The following is a 15,231-nucleotide window of genomic DNA, read 5'->3' on the forward strand; positions in this document are numbered from 1 at the left end:
GACATTTGACTTGTTGATTGTCTTGTCCCAGTACATGAAATCAAGTTACAGATCTGATGCTGATGGTGGACAGCAGTCAGACACACATTAAGGCTGAAATTTTCGCCTGGCAACTCCAGCTCGATCCAGAGATTCCAGTGCTCGCTTATTCATTTATGCAATGGTAGGGTATGTGACAAACACTGCACTTTGTGAAGCTATAAAAGATGTTAGAAATTGGTTAGCGGATTTTGAAATTAATGAAGATTTCTTCATTGATTTGCTTCAATGTTTGAAATCTCCAAAGTTTCCTCTTGAAGCTAAAACTGGTGTCTGTGAGTTAGTGGTTGAAAGAGTTGAGAAGGAGATTCAGTGTTTAGATGAGCAGATCCAGTCATATGATTTCCAAGACCCTAAAAAGTTCTTGGAAATCCTTTCTCCTCCAAAACAAGAGATAATAGAATTGCCTACAGATGTTTGCATTGACATTGTGCAGCTGGAGGTATGTATTGCAGAGTTGGGGCAGCCAACAGAGTCTGGCTTTCGTCATCCAATGGCAACATACATGGAAATGTTTTTCAGTTTGACTGATAGATCAAGCTACCTTAGACATAGCCAGATTCATTACGTGCATGAAGGGTTGCTAGCAATTACATCTCTGTCCTGGTGGAAGCATTCTCAAGTGGCATCATTCTCAGATTTACTTGAATGGTTGATCTGGCATTTCAGTATTGCCTGATCTATTATTTTTGCAACATAGTAGGTTAGATTTTGTAAATAAATAAGCAGCCAAAAGGTAGCATTTCGTTCTGAGTTTCATTACAGTTTTAGTGTGAAGTTTGCTGAGTCAGTTTTTCAATCATTTTAGTCAAGTTTCAGTCTATAAATGAGTCGGAAGTCTCGTGTTGTTTTCTGAAATAATGAATCCATTGCCCAATGGACGGAGGCACTGTCTGCTCTCCCAAAACTCTGTGGTTCTTGGCACCTCCAAGAAGTGGCAGCTGCCATCCCCATTGGAGCCAATGTTAAACTCCGTCTTGCCAGTCTGCTGTCAGAGTCAAATTATCAAAGTTCATTTATTGTTATGTACATTCATGTTCAATGTCTAGGTCAGCAAGGAATTAATTTGGTATTTAGGAATAGGTGCAAGTTATTGTTCTCAAGGTGCTTCATAATACCGCAAACTAGAGGAAGGTTCAGTAAGTTTTTTATTTTTATGTCATTGTCAACAATGAGAAATTGATTCTTCTTCAAAACAGGGTTTTGAAGAAGAAATCATCAGATGTATCTTTTCATCATGTAGTTCCTCAGTTGCAGATGCTGGTTCTCCTTGCCAGAGTTCAATATTAATTATCCCTGCAAGCAGACAAAGAAAAAGCCCTCATTCAAAATCAACAAATTAAAAGGGGAATTGGAAAACAGATTTTGTAATAATGTGTTGGAGCATGTTGAAGTTTGCCCTCAGGCTGTTGAATTGGCAAAGAATATTGCAAAGAGGATTTCATCAGATGGTGGCGGTGCACTCATCATTGATTATGGACAAAATGGAATAATTTCAGACAGCTTACAGGCCATAAGGAAGCACAAATTTGTTCATATTTTAGTTGACCCAGGAACTGCAGACCTTAGTGCCTATGTTGATTTTGCTTATGTAAAACAAATCATGGAAGAAATGGCAGGTATAGTCTTGGTCATATCTATTTTCCTTTATCGCAGGATGAGTATCTTGTCCTCTTGAAATCGAAGATGAGAATCGATATTCGTGTTTAATAGCAAGGGACTGAAGAATACACTACCAATTTAAAGAGTGGTCGCTTCATCTCATCCATAAACAGGTTCATGTCTTTGATCAACATGGAAGTGATTGCAGAGTTTAGAGGGAGAAAAACTGTGTTTGCATACCCGTGGGAGTTTTACAGGAGTGCGCTGCGCATAGGAGCGTGCACTGCACACTGGGGTTGCACGCTGCGTGTTGAATCTCAGCCACTGTCACACTCCAGCACAGGTTTGTTCGTTGTTCCTTTCATGATGGTTTCTGGGAAGTCTAAGATCTGAATGATTCACATCTATTTCACCATACAAAGACGGTTCAGGAAGAATTCAAGGGCTGAAAACAAGTATTTCTAAGGTTTGTGCCAAGCCAATTGGGTTCACTAGTACAGTGCTATGTAGTCTGTTGAGGCATGTTATAAGGATCCGAAGTCTGTCACAGTTTCTGAAGCTAATAAGAAGTGAATTGAAGATCTGATGCTCTTCTAAAATAAGGCTAAGGTCTTCTAGCACTTAAACTATGATCCAAAATCTGTTGAAGTACGAATAGTGTACAATATGGCTGACATCCTTGACACGATATGTAACTCTCCTCCTCTCTGTAAGTTCGCTTATTCTCTGTGGCTCGCAACAATTTGAGGCTCGTGGCATGGTTCTATATGCTCACGCACAATGACACTATGGCTTTTCTGAGGTTCATATCATCGCACTCTGTGGCATCCAAAGATCGTATGTAATCTCTTTACCTGTGGCTTGCATCTATGATTACAATGGTTCGATTTGTTCTGAAGTTCATATGGTTTGAGGCTCGTTAACTAAACTCTGCAATGTCTCGTATGGTTCAACCCTGAGCTCCTCTGTGATAGGTATATATATATATATATATATATATATATATATATATATATATATATATATATATATATATGCATCGTATCAATGCAAAGGCTCGCACTTGTAGCTTACATGCATCCTTCTTTGAGGCTCGTTAAATTCTCAACGGCTCAGTGGCGAATGTCATAACTCTATTGAAAAATCTTGTGGCTCATAAACATCACAGTAGAAGAAATAGGATTCGATTTCCTATTAAGGGCTTTAGTTAATGATCCAACGGGATCTGTGCTCCATTTTGTTGGCCATTAGAGGAATTCAAGGGAAACGATGCTCTGCTTTTAGAAAAAATGGATGAGTCTTTCTATTCTTGCAATTATAGTCGAAACAACTCATTATTTTTCATCGACCTGTAGGGGAAAGGTTTTTGGTCTATTTATTGTATGAAAAAATGGTTTTGTTTCAAATGGCAACGTGGCTTGATTTGCAATGTGCTTGTCAAAAGGCGACCTCCACATTCCAAATGTTATTTTGGTCTAACAAAAAAAGGAAATAGAAAGTATAACGTGGCAGTCCAGGTCAAAGACAAAATTAGAACAAAGACATCGATCATGAGCAGAAAAATAGGGATAGATTGATTATCCTAGTCTTCAGTTATGATTTGGAGGGTTCACACTACAGCTTCTGCCTTTGTATTGGTCACAGAAAATGTAGCGTTGTTCTTTAGGAACCGATGAGTGGCTTTTTACTATTTTTCATAATGTCAGTTGAAACAGTTCCATCCTTTCATGGATCGGTTTTCTCCTGAGCTTTTTATTGTATTAAAAAACATTTGTAAAGAGTTAGTGAAAAAAATTTTGAGAGGTGTGCATGGAGGAGAACAGAGAGCTTTCTTGTACAGTTTTTCACAGAGAGTTTAATGAAAAATACAGCGCTGACCCCTGAGATTCCTGTGGTATGACATTTGACATATGTTTCTTCTCTGTCTCATATGTATCTTGTAATGTTTTTCATTTCATTCCTAACTCATTTCTGTTGAATACTTTTAAGTGAGAAAGGCAGAATTCAATTTATTTGCTCTGTCCTGAGGAAGTATTCATAGTTAATGTTTTCTTCTGTTTGACAAGGATCCATCTCCTATGCCCTTGTCGACTTCTCAGCAGTCTTGCCATTCCGTTTATCTCAATTTAATCGTTAAATTTCTTGCCTACCTTGCCTCAGGAGATAATCTGTGTTTTTGATTATATTTCTCTGTTCAAGCTGTTTCTTTGTCCCATGCAGCCCAGAAAACCCCATCATCCATTAAAACCCCTTTTCCTATCGATTTACTAGCCTAAAATCAGTATTCGTTATTGGTCATCTCAGCCCCTTTGAAGACTTTTATGCCGAGATAGACCCGGAGAGAGCCCTCTCCTGTCCTCGTAGGGCTAGCTACGAGGCTGAGCTTGGTTTGATGTTGCCTCGAGTTTTTCCTTCTTCAGCCTAAGGCAGATTCGAGTGCTAACAGGAAGAAAAATGGTGATTGAGTGGAAAGAACGAGAGCATACTTGTGATGATGAACTAGCCATGGGAGACCAAGATTGTCTAGATGTGCTCTAGAACTGTGGTCTGCTGAAACTTTTCATGGTGCCTATTTTGGGGGCACAACCAGACTTACTCCAATATTTGATTGGAGCGTGGGATCCGAATGAGGCTAAGTTCATTATCCGAGGGCAAGAGCTGGAGATTGAGGTAGCAGACATCTATTTCTTGACAGGTTTGTCTCGGAGGGGGGAAAGGCCCCGCATGACCGGGACTCGGATCACTGGAGAAACTATGGACATGATGATGGGAAGAATGTGTCTAGAGGCAGAGAAGTCAGACAAGGGCAGAAAGCTCAAGATTGCTACTGTCAGAGACTTGTCTCTCCGTGTCCTTCTCTCGACCATTACTAGAGTGGCTAGCTCACAGGCCCCTCACGAGGCCACCAAAACCCAACTTCGGCTGGCTGCCGACTGTATGGATCCCACTGTCTTCAACTGGGCCGAGGCCATGGCTGATAACATGAAATGACAATTAACAAAGTGTCGGCGAGGGGATGTAAAATAGTTTGGGTATGGGTCCATCCTGGTATCATTCATCCTTGAGCACCTTCCTATCTTTCAGAGACAGGAAGCAGTTGTAGCATGGTCGACTCCGCGGGAACCACGAATGACTCGGTGGGCATTGTTGATGCCCAGAGGAGGCGAGGGTCAACATATGTCCTGGAGACTCAAGTTTTTCCAATGGTTGGACTGCCAGCTTGTCATTGTCGAGGATTGGGCATACGCTAGGCTAGATTTCAGGGGTGATCCGGAGTTAGTACTTCCCCCTGGGGAACACTAGGACCACAGAGGTAACAAATTTTGATTTTAAAGATTTTGTAATTTTTTATCATTTTTCTTATATATGTTCTGATCACTATGTTTCATTGTGGCAAATGTTGGGCCAGAAAGACCTGTAGGCTTGTCTCCGATTGCTCGGAGAGTTGAGCGAGAGTTTGAGATTCCTCCTCCTGGTGGAGACGTAGAGGATGAGATCGCTCGAGACCTAGATTAATGGAGGGAATCCATGACTATATCTATATATATATATATATATAGATATATATATATATATATATATATATACCTATTTTTTTTGCTATATGACTTATTATGTCTTTAATGATTTACTTTCATAAATGTCGCAAATGTCTATCTAATACATGATTTGCCAATGCATCAGTTAATGTATTTAGTCTTCTAGGAATGTGTCGATATGTAATATAATCAAAATTCCTTTCCAATAAACAAACACATAAATACAACCTTAAAATTTGAGGATTTCTAATGGAATAATGCCCGTTGAGTTGAATAACAACAAGCTGGGAGTCTAGATTCACAATCAATGCACGAATATTGAGGACAATAGCCTCAGCCAGTAATTCAATGACGACACTATATTCAGTGACATTGTTTGTGGTACACCCTAGACAAACACCTTGAAGATCCACCAACTCACCGTGAGGATCATAGATAACCCATGCTGCGGAAGAAAGATGCCAGGTACTACGACAGGCACCATAAACAAAACCGAAATAAGGTGTGATAGACATCTGCATAAGAAGAAGAAAGGACATAATAAGCGGCAAATGCTACACACCAAGCCAAACACGTAAAAAATGAAAAACACACTTATGTACACAGCGATGCACGAAAGACTCATGCATAGTATTTCTTAAGATAAATCCCATTCCGGGGCTTATCTAAAGGGTTACCTTTGTAATCAATTAGCTCATAAGGCCCTTTTTGCAACACATGTTTGACGATATAGGGCCCATGCCACATGGGTTTGAATTTTCCTGCCCCCAGCTTGTCATTAGCTTGATCATACAACAGGACTAAATCTCCCTTCGTGAAGGAACGTGGGTTAACTGTCTGATCAAAGTGAGTTTTGAATCTCTTCTTTTGTGCTTCAATGACTAAAGAAGCAAGTCAACAAGTCTCATAAAGCCATTCTAGATAAAGAAGGCATTCTTCCACTAGAGTAGTATTTAGGATAAATTCGATAGATAATTTGAGAGAAGGAATTTCCCATTCAATTGGGAGGGTAGCTTCCAGACCATAAACAAGTTGAAATAGTGTGAATCTGGTCGCATCCTTAACCGAGGTACGGTAGGCCCATAGGGTGGAAAACAACATCAAATGCTAGTTGTTATTGTGCATTCCAATGGTACGCTAAAGCATGGTAGCCAATACTTTGTTTACTGCTTCGAATTGGCCATTGGCTTGAGGTTAATATGGCGTCGAACTATCGTGACGCAAACCTAACTGGTTTGTCAACTCAGTCATCATATAACCACGGAAATGAGAACCATGATCAGTGACTATAGCTTGAGGTGTTAGGTAAACGTGACTCAGGATAGAGTCAAAGTTGACCAAGTTAAACAACGATGGTTTTGGGGCACATGGTATTGTGCACCCATGGTATTCTGCCCGTGGTATTATATGTAATGGAGCTTATAAAAGGATGGAAGGACTTCATTGTAATGCAAGACCTGGAGGTGAGCGGTGAAGGCTCACTTGGTCAGATTTGCCATGATTTTGGCCACTGCTAATGAGATATCATTAGGTTGGGTTTTTCCTCAGATTTGGGGTTTTCCTGTATAAACATGTGTGTTTATGTGTTTATGGTTGTTGCTGGGTAATTTTATATTTGTTCCCTTCAGTAATTTTTCATAATTAATTGTGTTCTCAGATAAATTTCTTAACAATTGGTATCAGAGCCATGGTTGAGGGTTTGGGCTTCGAATGTACGCCTTCAGTGAAGGATTTGCTTGCTTGTTTAGCTAACTTTGTGAATCTCCATTGGTGAGGCCTCTATGGCCGAAAACACGCGACGAAAGACATATTGTTCGGGTTTAGTATGTAGCCAATTCTCTGACAGAGCTGGAGCAAGGGAGAAGCGTCGAGAAGCCTCAGCTCTGAGAGTGAGCGATCGAAAGGGAGGGGTGGAGGAAACCCAGAAAACAAGGTGTCATGGACCCTGCGATCGCTGAGAGCGAAGTCCGAAAAGGATGTACGAGGCTGCGCCATGCTTTGTCCGGGAAAGTCATCTACGTGAGAACAACACTTGGTCGCCCATGTCAGCGGTAGATCAACATGCCAAACGGTGAATGGAAGTATGCCAGTGTCAATGTCATGGGTATCTGCTGCAGAGGCACAGATTTGAGAGTAGCACTCGTTGACCTGAAGGCAGAATTGTGGTAGGATTGGCGATCATGTCAATGTCGTGAAAGGATTCATTGTAGCCTGGAAAGTTGCATGCAGGTGATCCAATGGGGAGGATGGAACAAGTCGAGCAGTGCGGTGAGATGGTGGTACCTGGCATGGAATGTGCGGTGTCATGGAGGTATGCGCAGAACTCTTGAAGCTCGGATGTCCTGCTGATTTGTCATGGAAAGGAGAGGAGGTGCGCTGGTTGCTTGAGGGAACATGATAACACGACAAAGAAATACAGTTGTTGAAAGATGAAACTTATGGGCACATTGAACAGAAAGACCGTCGAGAACAAAGGTGTCGTTGATGGAGCATATCGATTGTGCAGTTGCTACTGGTATTACTAATGATGCCTCCAGTTTCAACATGGTCAACAAAGCCTGTGATGAGAGTTCAAAAACTGCGCATGGAGCAATGCGAAGAAGCAAATTGATATTGCACAGGAATATTGAAGTGCAGAATGAGGGACTCGACACTTTCGAATTACTTGTTCCTTGGGTCTGCAAATATGCAGTTGGAATTGACATTGTCAACAAAGGGAAACCGAAGGGAAGAACAACGCGAGAAATCTGTGTTCGGATGTGAATGCAGTGTGAAGGATCATGGGAGCGAATCAAGAGCTCATGGACATCGAGTGAGATTCAATGGCACAGTCAAAGACACTCAAAATGATTGTGCCTGTATGAGATCGGTGTGTGAAATGGTCCTGGAAGTATTAGAGTGGTGATTTTAGAGATGTGTTGGCAATGGTAGGCTCCATGAGGAAGGACAAGAGCATTGATCGAAGGCACGTCAGAATCTCGAGTAGTCAGGTGATGCGCAGCCCACCGTAGATCAAGGTATTCCTTGGAGCTAACAAGAAACATCGCATGTTATCACGCTCCAGATCTAGATCAAGGCCTCCTGGTGAAGTCACCCCAGGCGAGGGTTTCAAGGACTCATCTCAGAAATTAAAGGCAGTTAAACTTGGCAAGAAGGTAGCAAAGAAATGAAACAAGGATGCCCACAATTGAGAGAGGATGGATCAGAATCACAGTAGCAATAAACAAAAAAAATAAAAATTAATGAAGTCAAAATTATTGCATGTAAATGGGAATACTACTGTAAGACCTGGTGAGGCATGTGTACCCCTGGGTAATCACCAGTAAAGTCTGGGTTTGACCTAGGTGATAGGGGGATGTCAGGTTAACAATACCCCGGGTAAAAACTCTGAGGGGGGTAAGAGGTAGAGTGAGCGGGATTGTCTCACTTAGCGGGTTTGGCTGGAGTTAGTCAAGGAACCCCAAGTCAAGTTTAAGGGGGGAATATTGTTAGGTAAACTTGACTTAGGATAGAGTCAAAGTTGACCAAGTTAAAAAGTGATGGTTTTGGGGCACATGGTATTGTGCACCCATGGTATTCTGCCCATGGTATTATATGTAATGGTGCTTATAAAAGGCTGGAAGGACTTCATTATAATGCAAGACCTGGAGGTGAGCGGTGAAGGCTCACTTGGGCAGATTTGCCATGATTTTGGCCAATGCTAATGAGATATCATTAGGTTGGGTTTTTCCCCAGATTTTGGGTTTTCTCGGATAAACATGTGTGTTTATGTGTTTATGGTTGTTGCTGGGTAATTTTATATTTTTTCCTCTCAGTAATTTTTCATAATTAATTGTGTTCTCGGATAAATTTCTTAACATGAGGGACTCCGAACCGAGTAATCACATGATTGAATAGGAACTGTACAACTGCCTTACCATTGTTAGACAATGTAGGCATTTCTTTGGCCCATTTCGTAAAATAATCAACGACAATGATGATATACCCATTCCCCCCAGCCGAGCGAGGGTTATAGGTCATAAAATCAACGCCCCATTTAGTAAAAGGTCTTATGGTAATGACAAGATGCAAAAGGGAAGGTGGCGCACGGATCTTCCCCTAGTAAATTTGACATGTGTGACAGGAACGGACAACCAAAATGCAATCCTTGAAAATGGAGGGCCAAAAGTAACCAGCACGAATTTTTTTTTGGGCAGTAGCATAACTAGACATATGACTACCACAGGCACCAGAATGGTAGTAATTTAAGACTTTTTCAGCTTCTTGTTGGAAATAATACTGAGAGGGTGTGTGAATCAGTATTATTAAAAAAATTATTTTTCATTTCACAATCAGATTTGTATATGCTACTTAATCTACGGGAAACTGTGTATATACACTACTGTGTCTAAAGAAACCAACGTATATCAGAAAACTTAAGATTCATTAATTGTTGATCTTTAATCATTGCATCAGGTCTTCATTAATCATAACAACAGTAAATAGGAGTAGTAAAACATAACAGATCATCACACACATGGACACACAGATATAAGGTGGAAACCCAATGTGGGTGAAAACCACCTGCTGCAATTCGTCTATATCTTCTTTTAATTAGAAACTTCTTTTTACAATGATTTTGTATTGGTGTAGTCTTATACCAATATGCAGGCTACTACCTACAGAAGGCTACAACCTTCTCTCATTCTCCAGATTCTCCTGGAAGGGAGCTACAACCCCCTTAGCTCTTGTACTAGCTGAGGTACTAGTACGTAGGTGTTGACCTACAGAAGGCTACAACCTTCTCTTTTCTTCCAGGGACCACGTTTCATAAATTTTCAGTCTGGATCCATGAATAACATCAATCAAACATCAAATATATCTACATCAACCATTCTCCTTTATACCAAACAAACTAAATAAAATAGTCACTTCTCTGAATGCTGTACGCAAAACAATAACACTAACCAGACACCAATTCTGAACCCAGAACACTGCAGCAATAAATAAAAGTAGCTAAAACTTATTGCAAGAGACGTACGCTACTTCAATATGTAGAAACCTGCATGCATACACTTCTATATTAAGGCCAACTAGCGTATACGCTGTTTTGATTTACTGAACCAACGTGTATACGCGCCTCTGATGTGTCAAACCTGTGTACAGATCTATAAAAGATAATTCACTCTTTCAAATATTCAGACATCAGTTATACCCAGATTATCAGATTTATAGATCAAGTCATGCACCAAATATCACAGATCAAACTCACACAAAGATACTACTATTCAAGACTTGAGTTTTGACCCATCAATAGAACTTATCCATCTTCTTGTGCTCAGGTTCCTCCTTGATTCAGATTCAGCTATGCACCATAAACTGGTCACCAGTATTCCAAATCTTGCTCTTCATAAGATATTCAATCCTTAAGTCAATGCCTTTGCCAAATTATCTCCTCCTTTTTATAGTCTTAGGCCTTACTCAAACCACGGTTCTAAACCATAGAGAACCAATACTAGAGACCCAAAACCTTGGTTCAATACTTCAGACACAATACCAAGGTCCAAAACCATACGTCGAAATACCATGGTCCTAAAAATAAGCTTTCCCACATGTACGCACTTTTCCGTGCATGAAAGTGCGTGCATACGCATACGCGACTTTTGATAGGCAATCCCACGTGTATATGCGACTTCGTCAAAGGAAACCTACATATACCTCTTTTTCTTTCATTCTGAGATCCTGAACAGTGATTTTCCATCTGAGTGAGTTGCCATCAAGGACAACACCTGTGTCATAGTGCCAAACCTGTGTCATAATGCCAACAATCTCCCCCTTTCGACTTGATGGCAACCCCAAGTCACTTAAAGTCATTCTCCCCCTTTGACATCAAAGGCAAAGGGTTATGCTCCCCCTGAGTTCATGTTGAAATCTCTGCTCTGCTGTGCTATCCATGCTCCCCCTGACTGTAGGCAAGGTCTGCAAGAAGATGTTTTACAAGAAGATTCATAACTTTATACATCATAAGTGACCTTCCTATCACCAAATACTCATACATACATCCATCTCCCATCCAAGTGGGAATTGACTTACCCACCCAACCAAGTGGGGATACACCAAAAGTTTACACAAGATAAAACAAGAACATTACATTATCCATCCCAAGCATAGTGGGGAAATCAAAGAAGGTTGTTACATGACCTTGATAAGAAAATAAATACATGACATAGAGACGAAATATGTACAACCAGACTATGATAGTTATTGACAAATATCATCAGCAACATCTGTCAATGATCATTCAGACCAGCAACCATTTTCCCCTTCTGCACCTATTCCTCCTGAAACCAAAACACTGAGATCTTGAACCAAGATCTTCTAGGATAATGCCAACAATGCATTATTAGAAGAATATATATGCTCCCCTTGAACCTATGACAGATGGTCTCTGTCAGACCCATATCAGACTCCTTTCATCCTGAGCTTGGCCCACTGTTTGTCTTCAAACCAACATATACGCGACTGTACCCACATAAACTGGCGTATGTATGTGGATCCTCCTCATTAAACTCGTGTACACCCACTTTTCTTTGAAACAGACAAGTTTCAACAGCAAGATGATGCTTCGACTACTCCCAGCTTCTTTCTGAGGTATTCAAATGTTTCCCTGGGCAGTGGTTTGGTGAGTATATCAACAACTTGTTCCTTGGAGGGAACATACTGTAATTTAACCTTTTGTTCAAGCACTTGTTCCCGGAGAAAGTGATATTTGATGGGTATGTGTTTTGTCTTTGAATGCATGACGAGATTCTTTGAAATATTGATTGCACTTGTATTATCACAAAAAATGGAGATAGGTGGAGTACAAGTGATTTGCATGTCTTGCAATGTTTGCATCATCCAAAGGAGTTGTGTGTAACAAGATGCAGCAGCTACATATTCTGCTTCAGCTGTAGATAATGCAATTGAACTTTGTTTCTTGTTGAACCAAGATACTAATCTAGGACCCATGAAGAATGCACCACTACTAGTGTTTTTTCTATCATCCATGCTCCCTGCCCAATCTACATCTGCATATGCATGAAGTGTGAGATCTGTACCTCTAGGATACCAAAAGCCATAGTTTTGAGTTCCTTGAAGATACTTGAAAATTCTCTTAATTGCCTGAAGATGAGTTTCCTTTGGATTTGCTTGAAACCTTCCGACTATTCCCACTGCATGCATAATGTCTGGTCGGGTACCTATTAGATAGAGCAGACTACCAATCATGGATCTATAGGTTGGTTGATGCATTGTTGTTGATTCATCATTTGCACTGAGGCTGCATCCTGTTACCATAGGGGTACATACTGGTTTTGAATCCTCCATCCCATATTTCTTCAAGATTTGCTTGAGATACTTGGTTTATGATAGAAAAATACCATCTTTGTTTTGTTGGACTTGTAAACCAAGAAAATATGTGAGCTCACCAAACATGGACATTTCAAATTCTTTTTGCATCACCAAGGCAAATTTTTGACTCATGTCTTCTTCATTGCTACCAAAGATGATATCATCAACATATACAACAAGTATTAGCAACTTATCATTGTCAATTTTTATATATAAATTGTTGTCTGTTGATCCTTTTGTAAAACCTTGTTGATGGAGGTACTTATCCAACTCCAATCCCTTGGAGCTTGTTTAAGGCCATATAGAGCCTTTTTGAGTCTACATACAAGTTTTGGATCATTTCCAAGGATAAACCCATCTGGTTGCTCAATATACACTTCTTCATTGAAGTCTCCATTTAGAAAAGCAGACTTCACGTCCATTTGAAATACTTTGAACTTCTGAAAGTTATAAAGTGCAAGGAACATTCTTATGGCCTCAAGTCTAGCAACTGGTGCAAAAGTTTCTTCAATGTGTATGCCTTCTTGTTGAGCATACCCTTTACAAACAATTCTTGCCTTGTTTCTAATAACATCTCCATTTTCATTCAGTTTGTTTTTGAATATCCATTTTGTGCCTATTACATTTTTATCATTTGGTCTAGGAACCAGCTCCCAAGTGTTATTTTTTTCAATCTGCTCCAGTTCTTCATTCATGACCTTGACCCAGCATTCATCTTTGCATGCTTCACATACATTTTGTGGTTCAGTGGAGGAGAGCAATGCTAGGTAGCTTGAAGCTTCTGAAATAGTTCTTCTTGTTTGTACACCTACCTCTTTCTGCCCCAAAATTTGAGATTCTGTATGATTCTTCTGAACGTACCTGTATGGAGTCTTTTCTTCTATCCTTATCTGTTCTTTTGGTGCCTCATGCATTTCTTCTTCATCATGATTCTGATTTGTTGTTGAAGGATAGTCCTCATCATCTTCGAAATCTTCAGATTTTACTTGCCTAGGAATGTTTCCTTCTTCATCAACCACTACATCAATACTTTCAACAATTTTTCCAAGTCTTTTATTGTAACACTTATATGCTTTGCTGTGGGGAGAGTAACCAAGAAGAATTCCTTCATCTGCTCTAGATTCAAACTTACCAAAGTTTTCATCAATCTTTTTGATGTAACATTTGCTTCCAAAAATTTTGAAGTTTTTACTATGGGAGTCTTTCCATACCAAAGTTCATGAGGAGTTTGAGTGTTGTTTACCTAGACGTTTGTCTTGTTAAGAATAGTAATTGCAGTAAATGCGGCTTCACCCCAGAAGGTTGCGGGAGTTCCAGACTCATTAAGCATAACAAGAGCCATTTTTTGAACTGTTCTGTTCATCCTTTCCACTACTCCATTTTGCTGAGGAGTCCTTGCCATAGAGAATTCCCTTCTAATTCCATGTTCTTCACAAAAATAAAAAAAATTATCCGAGGTAAATTCCCCACCTCTATCAGACCTGAGGCATTTGATTTTGCGATCTGATTCGTTTTCAACCAAGGCTTTGAATGCTTTGAACTTTTCAAAAGCTTCGTCTTTATGCTTCATAAGTCCTATCCAACACATCCTGGAAAAGTTGTCAATGAACAATATAAAGTATTCTTCTCCTCGAGGTGACCTTTTCCTAGATGGATCACATACATTAGTATGGACAAGTTCATGTGGCCTACTAGCATATCCTTCCTTCTCAGGGAAATTAGTTCTGGTTTGCTTCCCAAACTAACATGATTTTCATATTGTATTATCTGGAATTATGATGTTAGGGAGATCACGAACCGCCTGATATTTGCATGCTTTCCTTATTTGAGAGAATCTTAGATGCCCCAATCTTCTGTGCCATAGCCAATGTTCATCATTCTTTCTTAGATAGCATTGTTGTTGTCCTCCCTTGAGTATGTATAAATTATTTGGTGTTATTATACCTTTCATCATTGTTTCTCCTGTATCAAGCTCACGAATAATACATCCATTTGATTGAAATATTACCTCATTTCCTTGATCACACATTTGACTGACACTTAATAGATTATGCCTTAAGCCATCAACATACATAACATTCTCAGCTTTGACCTTTTCTTTCAAAAGAATAAAACCTTTACCTTTTATGAATGCAGGAGTGTCATTTCCAAATGAGACCGTCTTTTCCTTTTCTAAAGCACTATATGATTGAAGTTTTTCTTTATCACCTTTCATATGTTTCGAGCATCCACTGTCGACATACCACTGGTTTTCCTGCCCTTCCGCATATAAGGCTATACCACATCTTTCTGGTTGTGGTTCTTTCTTCCTCCATGTTTTGGGGCTCAATGAAGCTTTCTCCTTCTGAGTTGTTTGTCGAAACCTACTCCTACATTCAGAATCTTTATGACCAAAGTTGTTACAAATAGAACATTCTATTTCATTTTCAAGAGCAAAAAAGTTATTGTAGGTTCTTTTCACGATTCTAGTCACACTCCTTTGATTTCGTGCTTCTTTGGTCATGATGGTCTTGTAGGCAACACATTGAGCTGCTTTATGTCCAAAGTTATGACAAGAGAAACATTGTCCATTGAAGAAATTTCCTGCGATCATCAAACGTTCTATCTAGGTGATTGTAATAGCCATTTGATGTTGAGGAAAATTGAGAATGATTTACCTGCGGTTGGTTGTAGCTTCTTT

This window comes from Pinus tabuliformis, chromosome X, assembly GCF_031772625.1.
Source record: "Pinus tabuliformis cultivar Carrire ecotype Pingquan chromosome X, CPIR1, whole genome shotgun sequence".
NCBI lineage: Eukaryota > Viridiplantae > Streptophyta > Pinopsida > Pinales > Pinaceae > Pinus > Pinus tabuliformis.